Source organism: Canis lupus, chromosome 7, assembly GCF_003254725.2.
Source record: "Canis lupus dingo isolate Sandy chromosome 7, ASM325472v2, whole genome shotgun sequence".
Taxonomy (NCBI): domain Eukaryota; kingdom Metazoa; phylum Chordata; class Mammalia; order Carnivora; family Canidae; genus Canis; species Canis lupus.
Window position 1 is genome coordinate 66,493,185 of NC_064249.1, and position 20,266 is coordinate 66,513,450.

The window sequence follows — 20,266 nt, forward strand, 5'->3', positions numbered from 1 at the left end:
AAACATCTAAAAGAGAAAGGAAACAACATCTATGAATAGGCAGTGCCCCATATGAATGCAAACTAACATTTTGTGCCATTTGCTGTCATTCACCTTTGGTGCATGCAGACCTAAAACTAATTGCATCAAATGACAGTGCACTATGTTGTGTGGTCCCATCTGCTACATAATTAGATCCTGGTAGAACTATTAAGAAGCTTTTTTCTTATGATCACTCCCCTTAATTTTACCTAACGAACATTCCTTTATCTACACAAAAGAATTACAGATTAGATTTCAAAGCAGTCCATTTTGATCAGATGCTTAATTTTAAAGTTATAAGTGGTTTCAGAAAAAGTTGTCTGAAGAAAATTCTATATTGGAGTGCTAGCTGACAGTTCAGTTGTAAAGAGATGAGTTGAATTAAAAGATTGACTTAAACTTTGCCAATAATCCTTTTAAAATTTCAGAGGTAAAAACTATTATTTTTATACTTCTTGGTGACACAGCAACATGGTAGCATTGAAATGTTCTCTTGTCTTCTGGAAAAATGACACTTAACCACACTGATCTCTATTGCTTCTGAGATAACCTACAGACACTGGTAGTTGGGTTACTTAGAACGCTGGGCAACAAAGGTCCCTGCTCCTAGTCAGTACCCATTTTTTTTAACAGTCTCCTGATGATTATGTGGTGTTTAAAGTAAGGAAAATAGCTCTAACACCCTAAGACGTAATTTGCAGATATATGTCAACAGATGTCACAGAAAACTTAACATTTGCATAACCACATAAAAGCCTAGCCCAGATTAGGACAACATTAAATTTAAATCATCAAAGATTCAAGTGGAAAATTAAAGTTCAGACATAAAGAAGCACCTTTATAAAGATTTATCAAAAATCACAATCAGGGAGATACTAATTTTGGAAATCACAGACAAGGAAAACTTCAATGTTTGAGAAAGGCAATATCAAACCAGAAAGCTACTGCAATCCCACCATTCTATTAAACTATATAAAAGAACCTTAAGTATATTTTTATAATATGCGAAGACAAGAACAGTGATGTCAGAACAACAGAAAACCCCTCAATATGAGTCTGTGCTTGAAATCCCAAACCAAACCTGCTGATTCAGCACAAAGTCATCAACAGAGTTCTTATCTGTAAAAGGAACAATCCATTGTCTGGCTGAAACAAAGGGCAGTGCACAGGAAATCAGTCAAATCTGGGCCAGATGGTCACTGATTCAAGTTTCATCCCCCCCCTCCCCCCGCTCCCCGGCACTACAAAAATAGATTCAGACAGCATTTTTGGTTATCAGGTAATAACCCTTCGTGTAAGGTATAAACATTTTATGATTACCTATACGACCTCCCACCTCAACACCATCTGATTTACTAAAACAGAATGTCCTTATAAAAAGTTAAATGAGAAAATTGCTATGAAGCAGTTATTGAAGAGAAAATACCTCTGAAACCCATTATTTGTTTCTCAGACATGGCATGGAGTTTTACCAAGTGGAATGGTTAAAAATATGCACACCAATTTATTCTCATCTATTGTCTTTTCTCAAATCATAAGACCAAATATAAATGAACCTAGAGAAAACTAGCTTATCACATGCATTTCCTACCAACTGACCGCTGATAATCATGAAAAAGAGTTTTGTGGTTTGTAACCCAGAAACGCTTTTTACCAATGACAAACCACCAACAAAAATAACTACTGATTTTGATTATAAACTAATGTGCCAGACTTCATATCACAGAATCTATAAATTATGATACTGATATAAATACACATTTCACACACCTACTATAAATTTTAATTTTAAATTCTCAACAGCAACTATTAATTAAAGCCAAATATGCAGAATTGTGTCTTAAAATCTGCAAGCACTCTAGGGAAAGATAGATATTAAAGAATGGCATTAAATAAAAAGTCAAGATCTCGCAATAAAAGTATTCAGAAAACACTCCTTTACTTTTCCTAACTATAAAAGATATTTCGGTTATAAGCAAAGGTCTAGTCTTTTCTTTGAAGAGAAAAGAACAGTTATAACAGTTGCTCAGAGAAATATTTAGATTTTTGTGACCTAAGTAAATTTTATTAACCAACAAATAGCAATTCCTTTAGTAAACTTTATAATCTTTTTTATAATTACTTTGGAAATGTCAACGCAGGAGTACATTTTATGGGCATGCTATGGAGCCACTTTTCCAAAATTTACATATAGAAAGGTTAGGGTAGATCAAAGACTTTTTTGTCTGTTTTTTTTTTTTTTTTTTTTACACAAGATAATCACAGGCTGGTAATGCAGAAGCTAAAGACAAAAATGACCTCAAAATATGCAATCAACAGCAACTCACACAAATGGTCTGTTTTATTGCAGGGAAGTAGAAAAAGCTGCTAAACTCAATACAAGGTAACCTCCCTGAAGAGAACAGTCTAGCTTACACAACTGTCAACAAGTGAGTATAAAATGAAGCCAAGTTACAGCTTTGAATCTTGACCTTCTGTCTTAAAGGGAATAGTGAAAAGTGGAAATCTTTTCATAAAATTTGTCCTCAGAAATTGCTCCTGAAAGTTGATTTATAATTATGGTATCAGACTAAATTTTAAGCAGTGGTTACAAATACAATCTAAATATAAACATAGTATATAGATACGTGCATGTGTGATACTCATCAGTGTGCTTCAGTAGTTTTTTTTAACATCTCAGATTGATTTATTTAAAATATATTTCAAAAAATATATTTCAAAAACCTGATTTCTTTTTAAAAACACTACTATTTTTCTTTACACAGTACTACAAAATAATATTCAGGATCATACTGTAAATTATGGAACTGTTGTCACATGTGCTTTTCCGGCATATAAATTAATTTTCTTCTAATATAATTTTATAATCTCGAAAAAACTAATGAGAAAAAATTAATCCATTAAGAACCCTTAAAATAAATAATAGTTGAGTTTGGCTGTTTAATAGGTTTTTTTTTTTTCTTTAGTGTAAAATAAGGATTTATTTCAGTATTTGTGAAAAAAGAAGAAAATGACTATTCAAATTAAAATTCTTTACTTTCTGAGCTCATCTTTAGAGTCTCTAAGATAAATTTACATTTAAATGAAACACACACAAAGGCAGCTGGACTATCATAACCATCCCACACACATTAGTGTTTTCAGAGATTTAAATCTCTAACTCTTAGGAAAGAGAAAATTGTGACTTCACTATTTTTTGTCATTGCAATGGGATTTATATGTTAATGCTTTAACTTAATGTAAGAGTTAAGGGAAAAGTATCTCTAAACAGATCAAAATAGAATTCTACTAACAAAAGTCAACTCAGAACAGAGTTCTCATGCATTTAAGTTTCTGGAAAACCAGCTATTAAATAAGATAAAAACAAACACTATAATGACTAAATAAATGTAATGAATTAGAATTTAGCAGACTAAATTATGATCTTGTTCTTTAGTAAGCCCTAATATAAAAGAATAACAGAGTTGAAAGCCAAAATATTATTGTAGATAGCAGCACTAAGTTCTAGTTAAGTCCTTTCTTCTTTCTTTCTTTCTTTCTTTCTTTCTTTCTTTCTTTCTTTCTTTCTTTCTTTCTTTCTTCCTTCCTTCCTTCCTTCCTTCCTTCCTTCCTTCCTTTCTTTTTTTCTTTTCTTTTCTTTTCTTTCTTTCATTCTTTCTCTTAAAGATTTTATTTATTTATTTATGAGAGACAGAGAGAGAGAGGCAGAGACACAGGCAGATGGAGTAGCAGGCTCCTCACAGGGAGCCCGATGCTGGACCCATCCAAGAATGCCAGGATCATGCCCTGAGCCAAAGACGACACTCAACTGCTGAGCCACCCAGGTGTCCCTATTTTTCTTTCCTTAACAGGTTGGGTGGTCCACAATCCAGGTAGAAAATTTAATTCCACTCAAGTCAAAGAAAATTTGTAAATAGTCAACATATTTATGGTAAATATGGTGTTGATTTAGTCTTATTACTTTTTTATTACTGTACATAATGAGAAACATATATCAAGGGCCAAATTAGAGTGTGCATACCTTTCACTGATGAAAAAATGATAAGACTCCAATTTTCTAGAGAGTGAATTGGCATTTATAAGAAAATATGTACACTTATAAGAAATTTTGTGATCTGTGCTCTAAAAGTTTAGTATTTCTCAATATAATCCATATGCATTAGTAAAATAGTAATGTATCAATTAAGTAAGTAAGCTCATGTAACTGTAAATGTGCTTTAAATATAGATTGAGGTCAAAATAAACTTTTACTCATTGTCTCTCTAAATGATAATTTCTTATACCTTAAATTTACCACATCTCAAAATGAGCTTATTTACCAAAAGTAGTTTCTGCTCTATAAGACAACAAAAAAGATGTGAGTTGAATACTGACCAAATTCATATATGGAAAATATATACATCACAGTTTGGGTTTTATTTATAGATACATTAATATCCATGAAGTGCCACTAACAAACTTAAGACTCATACCATGATTTCCTTAACATCACCAGCATTGTTTCAAATTTTACATAGAATGCTTCATGAACAAAGTTAACAATATCTTCTAGTTTAAAAAAAATGAATGGACATCAAATTTCCATCAGATATCAGTGCATTTGAATTCTTTTATAATTTTGGTAACAGAACAAATAGCACACCCTTACATATTATGTTATATAAATCTACTACATTAGTAATGGTTTCAAGAATATGGTTAAAACAAAACTAGATCTGAATCTACAAAACCAAAAGCCACAGAAATGCATTTGAACTAGAGTGTAGGCTTCCCTAAGGTCAGAGATAGTTCTTTATTCTCCTTTCTCTTTCTCCACAGCACAACTCCAATTATAGGTACCTGATAAAGACTTATTAAGTTAACTTTCATTGTTAATTTCCAGCCCAAAGGAGAATTCTATTATCTCCACTGGATATAAATATCTTGCTCAGTAAGAAAACCATGATGAAAAAAATCATTCTTAAGGAAATGACAAATGTATTTGATGCTGTAATTACTTTTTATCAAATGAACTGAGGAAGTTTGATATTGTAATTGCTGTAATTGCTGTTGCCAATTATTACTTCAAAGTCTTAAAAAAATCAGTACAGGTTATACACAAACCTTAAGATAGAATTATGGTGCCTGTTTGCAATTGGTAAACTTTAAGCTCCCCATACAGATGTCTGGTAATCTCCCATGTAACAGTATCTAAAGTAAGCCCAAACTGTTTGATTTTGGAAGTCTTACCAATTTGAAATTTAACGAGCAAAATGAATTGTAACATATATACAGTACAAGAGATTTTTCATATTTTTCGTTTTTTTAATATTTTATTTATTCATGAGAGACACAGAGAGAGAGAGAGAGAGAGAGAGAGAGGCAGAGACACAGGCAGGGGGAAAAGCAGGCTCCATGCAGGGAGCCTGACGAGGGACTCGATCCTGGATCTCCAGGATCACATCCTGGGTCAAAGGCGGCACTAAACCTCTGAGCCACCAGGGCTGCCCTGTCATGTTTTTCAAAACGTTTTTTCCAGAATTCCAATTCCATGGTCCTATTTCATCATGCATTATTATCATGAAAATAAATGACTTTCGATTTTTTTTAAAGATTTATTTATTGGGGTGCCTGGGTGGCTCAGTTGGTTAAGCATCTGCCTTCGAATCAGGCCATGATCTCAGAGTCCTGGGATCAAGCCCCACATCAGGTTCCCTGCTCAGCAGGGAGTATGGTTGTCTCTCTCCCTCTGTACCTCCCCACTAATTTAGTTATTTATTTGAGAGAGAGAGTTGGGGGGCGGCAGGGGACACAGAGGAAGAGGGAGAGAGTTTCAAGCAGACTCTACACTGAGCCCCACACAAGACTCCATCTCACAACCTGAGCTGAAACCAAGAGTCTGATGCTCAACAGACTGTACCATCCAAGGCCACCCTGACTTCCAATTATTTTTTATTAATTAGGATAGTTATTGACAAAGTTAAAGCCTATAGTACCTAAAATATGTATGTATCTTGTAAATAAGTAAATTTGATGATAAACTGATCATGTATGGAGGATTACAAAGACATCATGATTTTGCAAAACTCAAAAAGAGAAAATGAAATGCATCTCCATTCATCTCTGCCACAGAATTGTTTGGGGTTTATTTTTCCTTGTTAGCATCCTTTACTCAAAAGATAATGCTATTGACCTAGCTTCCACAGGACTTGGGCCTCATTTCAGCATTTCCCATAGAGGTAATAAGCTTATGTTGTTCCATCTACCACCCCACCGCCCTTTTCCCAGCTCCCTTTGGCTCAGTGGCTTAAGCCTGAAAGAAGTTTGGCCAAGGTTAAGGATGGATTTCACAGCCATGAAAAAAAAGGAACATGTCTACAGAAGTCATTCATTCATTCATTCATTCATTACCAAATATTCTCTAAGGAGCAATTATATGCTTATTTTAGGTGGAGACAGAGTAGTGAGCAAAAGAGACAAAGTACTTGCACTCATGGAATGTTCATTCACATTTGGTGAGTATGTCCAAGATTTGACCTCCACTACATTCCTTACTAACCAAGCTACTGCCTTGGTACAGTTTGGTTCTCCAAAATAAGGTGCTAGCTGGTCCCCTGGTGGTCTGAGTTAATATGCCTATTAGCACCTATCTATACTATCTTCAGCAAAAGCAGGAACATTTGCAGAAGCTACCTTTCTGGTTAATATAAAACACGAGATACAATTCCTGACATCCAGATCTTACAATCTAGTTGAGTAATAAGACATGTACCCAAGAGTATGACTTTAGAGGGAAGAACAAAGGCTATAGAATCAGCCAGCCCTAGGTTTGAATTCTGACTTTTTCACCTACTATCTAGGGGCTCTTGTGAAATTTACTTAAGCCTTTCTGAGCCTTGTTTTCTTAGCTGTAAAAACAAGAATCATGATGCCTACTTTACAAGGCTGTTGTGAGGATTAGAAATGATATGTGCACAAAGCCTGAAGTAGTGTACACTAATTTTTATTAAACACTCGGATTAAATTCTTCACTCCTGCTATAAATTAAATGATTAAATAGTATGCAAGGATGAAGTAGAGAAGCATATACGGGTCTTAAAGACCTTTATGGCTGTTTTTTTATTAAAGGCTATGTTTTGTGCATGCACACATCTTCTGACATATATACACACTCTCCGAAATTCCAGATAGGCAACCACACTATGTATTATACTGTTCAGCCACAGTGCCTGCTCTGGAAGGAGAGGTTAGATAAGGCATACCACTGACTCATGAGCCTTGGTGATGGCAAAAAAAAAAAAACAAAAACCCTCAAACATTTAGAATATCTGAAATACCATAACCCAGACACTATACTTCCAGACTCCAACATAGTTTTAGTAAGATTGTGCAGATGGTCCATTTAATACCTGTCCATATATCAAACAACTTCTCACACCTTTTGACCAAGAAAACTATGAAAATATCATACCTAGTATTAGATCATTCCATTCATATGAGCATGGGGGAGAAAAGTTGGTTTTTACATGGTCCAACTTTTCTAGAAAATGAAGAACTTGGTAATATTAGTTAGAGGCAAAACAGATAATACAAATTGGTACTCTCTGATGAAGTCAGAGGCCTGCAATTCAGCAAGTCAGATAAGGAAAAACCCCTAACACTTCCTGAGGGTCTATTTTGTACCAGGCAAACACGCTTAGTGAGTTGATCCATTATCTTGGAAATGTGACTATTTTGCAGTCAAATTATGAATCAACTGTCTTTGAGTAAAAAATATATCAAAAGTTTCAGAGAAAAATTGTTATGTGTTCAGTAGAGGTTTTTTTTCAGATTTTTTATTCATTTGAGAAGAGACAGAGAGTGCGTGTACACACACACACACACACACACACACACGTGAGGGGGAGGAGTAGAGGGAAAGGGACAAGCAGACTCCCTGCTGAGCAAGGAGCCCCATGGCGGCCTCTTTCCCTGGACCCTCGGATCATGACCAGAGTCAAAGGCAGACACTTAACCCACTGAGCCACCCAGGTACCCTAGATTTTCTCTTTCTTTTTTTTTTTTTTTTAAGATTTTATTTATTTGTTCATGAGAGACACAGAGAGGCAGAAACATATAGGAAGAAGCAGGCGCCCCGTAAGGAGCCCAATGTGGGACTTGATCCCGGACCCCAGGATCACGCCCTGAGCCCAAAGGCGAAGCTCAACCGTTGAGCCATCCAGGTGGTCTCTAGATTTTATTTCTTATTTAAAAAATTAGATTGATTTTATATTACTAGATGATGAGGCTATCAGAAAATGCAGTTCTTTGTTTTCACATCAACCCATGATAATACAACCTGTCAAATTATGCACATGAGAATGTAAAAGAAACATTCCTTATATTAGTCCTAAGTGAAATGTTGCTGCTCTATTACTATTAGTAATATTACTAGTCTACCTTGATCCTTCACTATACCCCAAATTGTGAAGATATAGGTCTAGCCATTCTCTAATGTCAAGACCTTAACCTCCTACTCCAACAATTTTCAAGGGATTACTAAATCATCAGAGTAGAACAGCTACCTGAGATTCTATAGTTGATTAGGAAATGAACCCTTATTCATTGGAGGGAAGGGGTTCAATTGCAAAGTAAGTTTCTTTATCAGCTCAAGAGGTTTGATTAGTTTACTTAGAGAATGAAGGGATCAGAGCACATTCTAAAACCATTGAAAAAAATGCTGCAAATTTAAACCATATAGGGAATATCTTCATATAATATGTATCAGAAACCTATGCAGAATTTTCAAGTATATTCCCAACAAGTGAAATTAAGGAAGAATATTACAGAAATATTCTTACCATCATTTATCTTCCATCTCCAATATTGCAGACATTGTTATGATTTTTCAAAGAATTATCAATTATAAATAGAATGTAGATTGTCAATTTTGTAAAGTGTAATTAATCAGTAAGTATTTTGCATTTAACATGTATCCAATACCATATTAGATATTTTGGAAAATATAGATTATAGAATGCCAGAGTACCTTCTCTAAAGGGACCTACTCTCTAATCATGAGGAAAAAATGCTTTCTGAAATAATTAGGGAATATAAATATCTACAATAAAATTCTAAAACTGTGGCATATAAATTATGAATGTTATTGAAGTTTAGAGTTGGAGAAACTTAATGAAAACTTCCATATTTAGTATATTTCTATAAAAGAAATAAAATAAACTAGATCTCAAGGCAGTGGTTCTTCAGCATTACTGAGCATGAAAATTGCCTGGGGCCTAACCCTAAGGCTTAGACTCTGCATTTAAACAGCATTTCTGGTTGATTCCGATATAGGTGGCCATAGTTTAGCCAACACTGTGTTGAATAATAGGTATGATTTACAGGAATCTCTAAAGCAGTGCTGTCCAACATTTTGCAATGGTAGAAATCTTCTATATCTGTGCTGTTCAATATATTAGCTACTATCCATATGTGGCCATTAAGCTCTTAAAATGTGATAAGTGGGGCAGCCCGGGTGGCTCAGCGGTTTAGCGCCACCTTCAGCCCAGGGCCTGATCCTGGAGACCTGGGATCGAGTCCCACGTTGGGCTCCCTACATGGAGCCTGCTTCTCCTTCTGCCTGTGTCTCTGCCTCTCTGTCTCTCTCATAAATAAATAAAGTCTTTTTTAAAAATGTGATAAGTGTGCCTGAGAAACTAAACTTTTTATTTCATTTAACTTTTATTAATTCTAGTTTAAATAGCCACAGGCATCTCTGGAGGAGAAGAGACTTCGAAGAGAAACATGAGCCAAGCCATAGATAGGAATGCACATAAGCAGGATATATAGGTAGGAGAGACAACTGATAGGCTTGTCCAAAACAGAGGTTTTATATTAGATTATCATGAGGTCAGATTATGAAGAACCTTGGAGGAAACTGAATTTCATGGTACCTATTGCTAGTTGCCTAATTGAGCCATTCCTAATCTTTAATATGAACAACCCCAGAGGTTTTACATGCTTACCTAAGGAGTGGATCTTTTTCCCTAGGCTCTGGGGTGAATCTTAATTATTCTCAAACAGTTATGGTTATTTCCATTTTCCTTATCAGAGACTGGTTTACACATGAGTATATGGTAAATTCTGGCCAATGAGATTTGGAATATCTATGTATGTTGGCAAACTCTTACAAAAATACAGCCTGGGGCAGCCTAGGTGGCTCAGTGGTTTAGTGCCACCTTCAGCCCAGGGCCTGATCCTGGAGACCTCGGATCAAGTCCCACGTCAGGCTCCCTGCATGGAGCCTGCTTCTCCCTCTGCCTGTGTCTCTGCCTCTCTCTCTCTCTCTGTTTCTCTCATGAATAAATAAAATCTTTTTAAAAATACAGCCTGAAGTAGAAGAACCTTTTTCTGACTCTAGTCTAAACTGTGTGAGGTTTGAGTGTGCTGCTGACACCTTGGGATAATGAAGAGACAAGAAGGAAGACAAGTGCCATCAAGCTGAGCATGTCACAGAATGAACTAAAGAAGCTGGGTCTTCTCTTCAGTTAAAATAAGTGTCCTTCAATAAAGTAATGAGTGTTTAACTGTAGAATGTGTAACTACAGAATATCACATAGTCATGAAAAAGAATAACAGTTAGGCCAGTTGACTTAGAAGTATATCCCTTGTGTTTTATTAAGAAGTAAGTGAAAAAAAGAAACATGATTTTTAATATGTCTTAATGATAGATTACATATATAAAGTATGATAGTATATATAATATGCTCAAAACATACAATATAGGGTTACATGATTACAGAAAAAGTTATAACAAAATAAACATATTGGCTATACTGTTGAGATGAATCCTGAAGTGAAAGGTTCACCCACTCTCTAAGATAAGAATGGCAGTAACAATCTCCTAGGTCCCTGAATATTCCAACAGAAACACAGACATAAACTTACTATAAGTAGTACTCACTTAATTGGTTTAAATGCAAGAAATAAATGAGACATTATACCAATTACATCTTCTCGTTACATCGTGACCACTACAGACAGTCGTGACAATTTAGACATTCCTGCTCTAACACTAAACGTATGGAATGACAAATGTGAGGAATGGTTCTAAGATTTTTATGTTCATAAAATCACCTGGGAAGATTGTTAAAATGCACATTCCAGGGTCCCACCCCAGAAACTTATTCAATAGGTTAAGAGACCAATAATCCTCATTTAACAAGCACCCCAGGGCAAGTAAGACAGGTGTTGACAGATCACACTGAAAAACAGTGAACTGAAGGATGTCTGATTGCTTTACAAACTGAATAACCAAAGAATTGAGAAGTGTGGTACACTAGAGAAAACAAAGAATTTTGAAGTCAAAAGATCTAGGTTACCTCTCAACCTAATCCCCCACTTACTCCCTCTCTTGCTCTCCCCTTCAGTAGCATTGGCATCCTTGCTACTCCTCTCAAAATAGATGAGAATGCTCTTCCTCTCAACTTCCCAATGATTCACAGACTTCAGGTCTTCACTCAAGTGTCACATCCCCGTGACACCTTGTAGAGAATCACAGTTCCTATCTCACCTTCTCATTCCCCTTGCTGCTTCATCTTCCTCTCTAGCATTTCTTGCAATCTAAAATACAATGGTTCAGTCATTTTCTCTTGCTATTGTTTGAGCCCTGTAAGAGCAGGAATATTTGTTCATTTTCTTCACTACAGTATCCTCAGCACCTAGAACGGCACCTGGATAGAGTTCAAAGAGATTTCACTTGGCCAAGACAAAACAAATGAAGCATGAAACATTCCATGATAGGAGGTGAATACATCCAGAAGGTAGACAGCTTGTTAATATAAATTCCTGGGCCCTGCCAGAGATTCTGATGATTCCAGGGGCTTGGAGTGGGGCCTGAGATTCTGAATTTCTTTCTTTTTTTTTTTTAAAGATTTTACCTATTTATTCATGAGAGACACAGAGAGAGGCAGACACACATTGGGAGGGGGCTCCTCAGGGAGCCCAATGTGGGGCTCAATCCCAGGACCCCAGGATCATGACCTGAGCTGAAGGCAGACTCTTAACCACTAAGCTACCCAGAAGCCATGAGATTCCGAATTTCTAACAGGAACTCACGTGATACTGATACAGCCTGGAGAGTTGTCAAGGGCCTCTGTCCATTTTTTTAGTGAAATCCAACCTATTCTACTGTTTGAAAACAGCTGCAGGCAAAAGAGGGAAAGCTTTGTTCTACTCACGTGCACATCAGAAGAGAAAAACTATTCCTCTAATCTCTGTGTACTTCAGTTATCTACCCAAATAAATAAAACGATTCTACAATAAAAATATTTTTCACTTATCTATATGTCATGGATACTTACTGCAACTTAATTTTTAATAAAAATATGATGTTTAGTTTATTTCTAATTTTTTACTCTATAAATAATGATCTAGGTGATATTTCTGTCATATTCTTTTGCATATTTGTCTAATTATGTCTTTCTAACAAATTCCTAGGAGGGAAACTTAAGTCAAAGAGTTTGAACCAAACCTGTCCAACAGAACTTTCTCCAATGATGGAAATCTTCTATATATTCACAGTCCACTATGATAGCCACTAGCCACATGCCACTATTAAGTGCTTGAAATATGATTAGCACAACTGAGAAACCGAATCTTTAGTTTCATATAATGTTAATTAATTTAAACTTAAGTAGCTGCATGTGGCAAAGAAATACCATATTGGACAGGGTAAGAATAGACATTTAGGTCTTGATCCATGATGCCAAATTGCTCTCCAGAAAAGCTGTAAGCATTTGCCTCTTAGTGTACAGCAATCATACCTATCCCACTTCCAACACTAGATGTTATCAATCTATTGAATCTTTATAAGCTGAAAGTTTAAAAATTGTGTTTTTATATGTATTTCATTTATTAATAATGTTGAACAGGGCTGTTTCTTCCGTCATCACATTCATTCAAATGCAAATATTTTCACCCGTTAATTAACTGAGAGGTTAGAAATTATCTGGCTTTACAAATTTGTTTTGTTGTGTCCACATGTTTTCTTACAATTTCTTGACAACATTTAAACTCGTATAAAAATATGAATTTTGGGGGGTGCCTGGGTGGCTCAGTCGGTCAAGCACCTGCCTTCGGCTCGGGTCACGGTCCCGGGGTCCTGGGATCAAGCCCCATGCCCAGATCCCTGTTCAGTGAGCCTGCTTCTCCCTCTTCCTCGCCCTCTGCCGCGGCTCATATGCTCTCTCACTCACTCACACTCTCAAATAAATAAATGAAATCTTAAAAAAATATATGAATTTTCAACTCCACTTAAAAAATGAAATGATCTGGCAACAGTGACACACACTCCCATAGGCACAAATCAGTGAAGTCTTAGAAATTCCCCACTGCCTTTAGGCTTCCTTGCCTACCAGAACCCATTAGCCCATATTATTTTATAGGTGTTCACTTCACTCACTCAGATTACCTACTTGACCCCTACAGGCACCTGAGTTTACAATTCCTCTGAGTTAAATTTTGAGGAATTAAAAGGCAAACAGCAGCTAGTAATAATAGCTAAATTTCATTTCATACTTGCCATGCAAAAGTGATGTTATGATATTTCTGGGTTATTTTATAACTAATATTTAACTAACAGAAGAATACTTTCCTAGTGGTTCCCTAAAACAGTGATTCAGCACCAGAGGGGTTCTTAAAATGCAGATACGTGGGCCCTGCCCTGAGTTTCTGATAGAATAGTTTGGGTTGGGCCTCAAGAATTTTCATCTAAATACAAGCTCCAAGTATAGTTCTACTCTGAGGTGAGGTTTTTTCAAAGGTATGGATACCCTGGAAGTGTAGTAATAATGTGTAATTTTTTAATAACCTTTTTAAAAATGAATTTATACATCCTTTCTTCTCAAAACATCCACACTTATTATTTCATTTTATCTTTACAACAATCCTGTGCAGAAAGTTGATAAGTAGAGCAGTAACTGTTCATTCCATTTTATATAAGAAAAGTAAGGCACAAGAATTAAGAATTCACCCAAACACATAAGAAATTAAAAGAGCTAGAACAAGCAGGTTTCCTAACTCCTAACCTGGGTAATTTAGGCAAACGTAGCAATCCAGGACACAACTGGAACTTGCTTCTCCAGACTGGTATCATAAAAATAGAACCAAGCCCAAGAAGAGAAAAGACCATATAAAATACGGTTCACAGCAACAAACATTTATCAAGTGCTGATTATGTGTTAATTATGTTAATCATGCCTATAGTCTCTACTGTAAGGACTGTTGAAGATACTCATAAAGCACAGAAAATTTTTAAAATAAAATCTGAAACCACAACCTTGAAAAGATACTGAATCTCCATATCATAGGACAAAAGCAAACATGCTGAAGGGGTAGGTAGTAGGGGTAAATACAGAGTTAGGTAGAAGAGAAGAGTCACTGTGGGAGCTTCACATCTGGAGTTGGAGGAGTTGCTATCACCAGTCAGTCAAGAATGGGAGGGAAGAAGAGTACACAATAGGGAGCCCTCCTGGAGCTTAGCAGCACAAAGAGCTGCTGTTATCCACACTGGGTGTGTGTTTGCCAGAAATATCAGGGCTGCTGGAACTCCAGAACTTACAAGGGCATGCTTTTGTGTCGTCTAAATTACCTTGACTATATAAGAACTCAAGTCAGAAGGAATAACTTCATTATCCATTTGCAGGCAAGAGATATCATGTTAGGGCTCATGAAACTTTCTCTCTGATTTTTCCCCCAAGTTTGGAGAAGCATTCCTAGTAAAAATCCACCAAATTGTAATCACAATAATGCTAATTATAAATCAGCCCCTTGAGGGGGAAAAAAAGAGAGGACTGCATTTTCACTTAAGTAGAACTGATTTATTATTAACTTTAGCAATTACTTTCCTAAGATTTAAAATAATAATAACTAATCGCAGTTACCACAGACTGAAAATACAAAACAAAACAAAACAACTATAATTAATTTGAAAGATCTATCAGAACATTTGATTCAGTCTTTATTATCAATGTAACTGACCTGTCCTATATAGTCTTATAGTCTAGTTCAAAATGATTGAGGGAGTGAAATGTCTACTACCTCATTTAGAAAACTATAGCAAATACTGCAAGGGGGCGGGTGGGGAGGGGGATACCTCTCTCTTTGCACAAGACCAAAGAAATACAAATCAAAACAAAGGGATACAATTTTACATTGATCAAACTAGTCACAATAACATAAATGTTTTAAAACAACATAATCACACACATAGATTGCCAAAGACAGTATAAATTTATATAACCCTTTTGGAAAGTGATTTGGAAATTACCAGCAATCTGGAAATGTCCTATTAAAAATAAGAGTTAACATTTACTTGTGTTTTCATCATGCTATTGCTTTTTATCTTAACTTTGTAGAGACTATTACTATAACCATTTTATAAGTTAGGAAGCTAAAGTTCTAAGAAAAAAATTTAAAAGTAAATTTTTCCAGTAAGTGATGTAGCTAAGTTTTGAACCCGAAACTTTAATTTTAGAGTCTACCCATTCACAACTACATTATTACCTCTCTAAAGAAATAGGAAGGAAGGAAGGAAGGAAGGAAGGAAGGAAGGAAGGAAGGAAGGAAGGAAGGAAGGAAGGAAAGAAAAGGAGGAGGAGGAGGGGAAGAAGAAGGAGAAGAAAGTTACATTCATGAGGACAGTGATCAAATTATTTTTAAATACTAGAAAATTCCCAAGTTGAGGAAGGGCTAAGTAAATTATGGTACATTAATTGGATAGACTATTATAAAATTACTACAAATAATAGGAAGTAAATCATAAAAAAATAATGAAAAAATCAGGGTAGAAATGCATCTGTAAGATAAGACACCTGTAAAAAAATATATTCATATGGCAAGACTCAAAAGAGATCTGGAAGAAACAAAAACTATTACATTTTTAGAAGAACTTCCTACTAGTACTTAATTTTCTTTTGTTATTGTCAGTCTTGTCAATCAAGATTACTCTAAGTACCCTTATAAATCCATTCTTTTAGTTTGTATTCTCATCATCCCAATCAAACATTCCTAAAACTTCACTAATAATTTATTCATATTACAGACTTATTCAAAATAATTACATAATATTCTTTATCGGTGATTCTGAAGCTTTAAAGAATGAGACTTCCTTCTTAACATCAATGATTTTTGCAATCACTATTCACAGTGTACTTTTTTTTCTCTTTTCAAATTATTATTTAGACCCTAGTTAGTTAACATACAGTGCAATATTGGCTTCAGGGATAGAATTCAGGGAATCATCACCTACATACAACACCCAATGCTCATCAGCACAAGTGCCCTCCTTAATGCCCTCACTCATCTAGCCCATCCCCCACCTGCCTCCCTCCAGCAATCCTCAGTTCATTCTCTATCTCTTATAGTTTGTTTCCCTCTCTCTTTTTTCTTTTTTTTTTCCACCTCCTATATGTTTTCTTTTATTCTACCTCCTATATGTTTGTTTCTTAAATTCCACATATGAGTGAAATCATGGTATTTGTCTTTCTCCTATTACCGTGTACTTTTGAAATACCTTAATGAGACCATACAGAGTGACTAAAGTAAACTAATTCTTTTTACTTTCATAAACTTGCAATCATTCCTCAGCTCCCTGTACTCATCCAAGGATCATTTGTCCAGAGTTTGCAGGTGTTTTAGAGATTAGAAAGATTTACTACTAAAAACATGATCTCTAAGTGAAATAAAACAGCTGTAGGGATATTCACATTCTAAATACTTGTGAAAATTACTAATCAAATTATGTCAACTTCTTTTGAAGTTGGTAAGTGAACTTTATTTCCACTTACCAAAAAGAAAAGTAAGTTTGATAAGAGTAATTTCCATAAAAATGACACCATGAGCTGTGAAGAAAATTCACTCCTTTGCCATACAAGGTGATACACAGACACCCATTCAGTTTAGGATTTGGCCTCTATCACTAACATAAACAGACATTTTGTGGGAAAGTGAAGTAGCTGTTCTTCAATGATATCAATCTCATAAGAACAGGAATGTAGTTTAAACACCTCTCACTTCCTTTTTATGAGTCTACAAATCAGGAATTTTTTTTTTTTTTTTTTTTTTTTGGTCACTCTACTATCTAGTACACACAGGTCCAACCGGGTTATCCTTAGCCAGTCTTAGGACACCTACAGAGCTACGATTTTAATCATAAAAGTTTATATTTAAAAGGACCTTTAGAAACCAAGTAGTTCAATCCATTTATTTAACTGAGGGGGAAGCAAAAGCATTTCTAAGAAAGTTACTTCATTTAGCTTGTTTAGGGTAAATGCAAGCTTGGAACTAGACGCATCCAAATACCTTAAACTTGGCCTTCATATTTCTCCCTTACCATTAAATTTTCGTATTGTGTTATGTCAACAGGAGTGTATACATATGTCTTCCGATAGTATACTTCACCGGACAGAGTAAGCTATAGTGCTCATGCTTTATTTCATAAAGAGTTCCAAGTGGAGGAACATATTTTTAAAGGTTATTAAAAACAGTGTAGAGAAACTAGTGATGGGGGGAGGGGCACGGATAATAGTTTTTAATAGTCCTGCTTTCCACAGTATACTTGTTTCAAGATTTTTTAGCACTCTGATCTTCCACTGTAATATGTGTCTTAAGGCCAAAAAAAAAAAAAAAAAAAAAGGTTCTAAAGTCATCATCAGTGGATATCGCATAGTCATCACCATTGATACGTAGTTCAGTCTTCACTTATACTCCATTCTTTTTCGTCCTTTATTTCCATAATCTATTCTACTTTAATAGAAGTTGTGTAGAAGAATATATAAGAAACTGACACAGTGGGAAGGAGGACATTGGGAGTATGGAGATTGAGAAAGAAGACTTCCTTTATGCTGTTCGAAATCCTTACCCTATGCATATTACTTTTCAATATTAATTAAAAATTTCCCTTTAGACACATGCCCATATTCACATAATTCTACTACTAAACATTTTCAGTGAAACAATTCTTGTAATGTTTTTTTTTCCTCTTTTAAGTAACTTTTCAGTATCGCAACTCGTGAAATCACAATATAAATTTTCCGAAAGAAAAAGAACAACGCGGTCACAAAACTCAAAGCAGAATCCCAGGATCTAAAAGTATAAGAAAATGTACGGTGGGATGCGAGGCTTTTAAGGGGGCATTTGATTTAAGAAGTTTTTGCAGAAAAGCTCTTCCCCATATTCAAATGGCTAGGTTTCAAAACGGGATTTAGGTGGGATTTGGGAGGGAGGGCTCTTTATAAAGGTGTGAAAAATAGAAATTAAAGTTTGGTGTCTGTCTTGTGCACAGGAGACAGAGGGCTGGGGTCGAGCGGATGAGGACCTTGTGACAGTCACGTTCATGCAGGAAAGGAGCAAGGTTGAAGGAGTTTCTCCAGGATCCGTCCACCTCAGTTGGAGGCAGCAGCTGTTCCCGTGCAGATGAATTGTTCCGGACCTCACTTGGGCTCGATTTAACTGAGAAGCCCCACGAACTGAATCTATACAGATTTTTTTTTTTTTTTTTTTTTTTTTTTTTTTTTTTTTTTTTTAATGGAGCTCGGAAGAGGGACCAAGGGAATTGGTTTACTTTAACCAAGCGCCTCATCATCACCCTGGCGGGCCAGGCCAGAGCACACACCTCACCTCGCTGTCCACTTGTGTCAGGGTCAGCTGTCAACACAGCCCTTTGTGTCTCATTCCGATCCGGAGTGGTCCCGCACCACTCGCAGGAAACATGGAAACGCTGGCTGCAGACGCGCGCGCTCGTGACCAAGTGACATTGGATGTGGAGGAAAGAAACCCATGGACGCGGAGCAACCGCCCAACCGCCGCCGGACGCTCTCAACTTTGCCAGGCTGAGCTCTCTGCATCCCGCCCCGCGTCACCCCCGCGCCTCCCGCCTGCGGTCGGCTCGCGGGCGGCCCCCTCGCAGCCCCCGCGGCGCGCCCCCCGCCGCCGCCGCCGCCTCTGCGCCCCCCGCCGCGCCGCAGCCTCTCCCATCGCACGCTCGGGCTCCCGGGCTCCCGGGCTCCCGGGCTCCCGGGCTCCCGCCACAAAGGCAGCGAGCGGAGCCCGCGGTGACAGGCCTCCGGCCTCCCGCCGCCCGGCGCGGACCGCACGGGCTGGGTCCCCTCCGGGGGCCGGCGCGAGGGGTTCGGATCCGAGGCCGCCGGTGGCGCCTGTCCTCGCCGCGCGCACACCCGCGCGCACACCCGCGCGCACACACGCCCCGCTCCGCTCTCCGCAGAAAAAGTCAGCCGCAGCGCTTCCCGGCGCACGCAGGGTGCCCGCAGCCCGCCAAAGGGCAGCTCCTGGCCGGCTCGCGCCCCCGCGCCCCGCGCCCCCGCGCCCCCGCGCCCCGGGGTCCCCGCAGCCGCTCACCTGGCCCTGGCGGGGCGCTCGGGCAGAGGACCGGGGGGTGGCCCTCGCCTCGGCCGGGGCTCGCCTCCCCACCCCCAGTCCGGGTCCCGGCGCTGCGCCGCGCTCGCTCCGGCCGCCTCCGCCGAGCTGCTAGCGCCGCCGGTGGCTGGCGTCTCTCTGGCAGGCGAGCTCGCCGCGCGCTCAGTTCCCCGGGGCGGAGCGAGGCGGCGGCCGCCGCGGCCGGAGGCGGATTCCTCAGGTGCTGCCCCTCCCGCTTCCCCAGAACCTCCGCGCCGGGGACCCCGCGCCCCCTCCCCCCGCCCCGCCTCCCGGCCTCCCGCGGCCCTCGCGCCCGCGAGTGGCCTTGGGGCCCCCCGCCCTCCCGGAGAGCGCTGGGCGCACGTCCCCCACCGCCACCCGCACACCCCACACCCCCACACCCCACACCCCCTGCCAGGCCGCCCCCCCCAGTCCACCGTGCTCACGCCTCCATTTCCAAACTCCACGGCACAAATGATGTGCGTGGCCACCGTGGGGTGTGCAGGGCGCTGGTGTGCAGGGGGATCTTCCGGGAAAGAGGACCCCCCGCCCCCCGTGCGGCTGGCGCGCTCAGCCAGGAAGAAAAATTTTCTCGCGGACCCCGCGTTCATTCAAGTGCTCTCGCTTCACTGCGCGATCGCTTTCTGTGTCCGCAGGACGGCGGCTAAAGGGCCCTAAGTGTGAACTCGGCCTGGGCGACGGTGGGTCAAAAACCCTTGGCCTTTGCTCGAAGGGGGGTAGGGCGGGGGGCAGGACGCGGACAAAACCAAACAAACCCGGGAGCTCCGGGCCACGGCCGACTTTTGCACCTCCCGGCTGAGCGCGCTCCCGCCGGCGGACCCCGGCCCGGCGC

The 20,266-nt window shown here is 38.7% G+C and overlaps 1 protein-coding gene across 6 annotated transcripts in view; it reads right to left on the reverse strand.

Annotated features, from left to right (window-relative positions):
• GREB1L (GREB1 like retinoic acid receptor coactivator) overlaps window positions 1-19,538 on the reverse strand; it is a 269,533-nt gene extending 249,995 nt beyond the window's left edge. For all 6 annotated transcript variants that reach the window (XM_049112844.1, XM_049112843.1, XM_049112842.1 and 3 more), the window contains exon 1: window positions 19,396-19,538. The gene's annotated coding sequence lies outside the window, so the exon portion shown is untranslated. The remainder of the gene's footprint in view (window positions 1-19,395) is intronic.
• Between the last annotated feature and the right edge of the window lie 728 nt (window positions 19,539-20,266).